This window comes from Echinops telfairi, unplaced genomic scaffold (assembly GCF_000313985.2).
Source record: "Echinops telfairi isolate 266 unplaced genomic scaffold, ASM31398v2 ScPeMD7_7424;HRSCAF=8462, whole genome shotgun sequence".
NCBI lineage: Eukaryota > Metazoa > Chordata > Mammalia > Afrosoricida > Tenrecidae > Echinops > Echinops telfairi.
The window spans coordinates 9,238,456-9,240,532 of record NW_022111324.1 but is presented as its reverse complement, the minus strand read 5'-3'; the positions used below and the strand labels follow the sequence as shown (position 1 = coordinate 9,240,532).

The window sequence follows — 2,077 nt, the reverse complement described above, 5'->3', positions numbered from 1 at the left end:
TTTTTATACATGTGCTTCGTTTATGTAGTGCTTTTCATTTGTTCTGATCATTTTCTTTGTAGCACAGTGTTAGGGACATATGGTTATTGATACTTTGTTTTGTCAAGCCACATCTGACATCCTCTGGCTGCGAAGGAGCAGGTGAATCTGTCTCCACACTATCCCAAGGTGGATTGCAGCAGATGGCAAACATGTTTCCACCTTTCAGTTTCTCTTCACCTATTCTAACACCAACGGTTCCTCCCACAATATTCTGCTTCTTTGCTGGGTTTGATGATCTGTTGCAATGGCCATCCAGGACTCATAGACAATAGTCAAGATCAGGGGGGTTTATTAGGGAAGTTAACAGGTTACCACAAGCCAGAATCAGAAAGACTTAAGCATACAGTCATTGGACGCTAGCAATACCTTTCTTCGGCTAGCAGCCAAGTCTCTCTCCCAGCCTCAGCCTCTCCGCCAGTCTCTTGGCCTTTTCCTCCATGAGATAGGAAGCCAGCGCCATGCTCTGCCTCAGTCTTAGTCTCAGCGCTGCTCCTCTGTTCTCTCTCATGGTCTCTTTGCCTTCACGTCTGGTCTCTGCTCGGCTCCTTTGCGCTGTCTCAGTTTCTGTGCCAGAGCCGCTGGTGCCTCTGGTCTTGGCTTCTGCCACTTCATGCAAAAATCTTGAACACACTCCCCTTCTTCCTTGAGGACCCCAGGCTTCTGTCTTTCCCTGCTTTGGGATTGGCTTATCCTTACATCCAGGGGAGTGGCAACTAACACTGATCAACCCCATCTTTTATTGTTATACACCTCTTTACATTAATAAAATGCAAGGTTTTGTTGACATACTCTGATCCCTGAGGGGGTTTTTTCATCTATTTGAAATTTCTTCCTTTTTAATAGAATTTTTTTGTTTATAAACACATCTGTACAAGTATTGATATCTACCATTTTACTATTTGTATTCAGTTTCCCCCTGATTTTGATTTTAGATTTTTGTAAGTTTTTTTTACCCTTCAGCATGTGATAGGATCATGTAGAACTGCTAAAATAATGATTTCTGCTGATTTATAAAATAACTGTAAACCAAACTGTAAAAATGATAAAATTTAAATTAACAACATAAATGTAACGAAAGATGCCAATATGAATTATATAGTAAAGACTGCTATGTTAGGTGTGACTCTGTTCTAATGCAATGACTCAATAACCAACCACTTTCTCTCTTTGAACTTTTAAGAAATCGTTATATCTGCAGCCTGCTGTGATATCATTTGATCTTTGCTTCGTACAAATACATCATTTGAGAAATAGAACCATTTCTGTGATTTTTCTCCTTCCTCTGCCTGCCACAATTAAAATAGCATTCCTATTTTAATATGCGGAAATATGCAAGCAGTCCTCAAATTATGTCACTATAACCCTTAGTTATGAACCAACCCATGCAATGCCTATAATATTAAAATTTTGAGGTACAGTGATTCGTAATAAGAAAGGAGCACATCAAAACATTGCTTTTTTTTTTTTTAATCCATTGTCATTAAATCTATTCCAACTCACAGGGACCCTATATGGGGCTCCTGAGACTGTAAGCCTTCGTGGAAGCAGGAAGCCTCACCTTTCCCCTGAGCTACAGCTACTGCTGGCCCTGGGGTTAGCAGGCCATACTTTCCCGATACTGCCACCAGGGCTCCTTATTACTTGTTATTCTTACTGTTGTATTATGTTACAGATGTTTGAATGCATCAGGAAGTGTTGACTTTTTAAAATGCATTTACTATTACATTTGACTAACTGACGTCAGGCATAAACTATATACCTGATTGTTGGGTGTAATGTACAGGTTTGACTTAAGGACAGATATAGGAACATAATTCATTTTTAATCTGGGGATTGCCTATAGTAAATGCATATTCAGGTGTTGCTACTGCTTGATCATTTAGGGTCACTAGGTAAGCATATAGAAGCCCTGTATAGCTATTGGGTAAGAGTTGGACTACTCACCTCAAGGTTGGCACTTTAAACCCACCAACCCCTCCATGGGAGAAACGTGAGGCTCTCTGCTACCACAAAGATTTACCGCCTCAGAAATCCT

General features: G+C 40.2%; 1 protein-coding gene across 1 annotated transcript in view; it reads left to right on the top strand.

Annotated features, from left to right (window-relative positions):
• Window positions 1–2,077, top strand: part of NME7 (NME/NM23 family member 7) — a 259,766-nt gene that overhangs the window by 74,575 nt on the left and 183,114 nt on the right. The window lies entirely within an intron of this gene.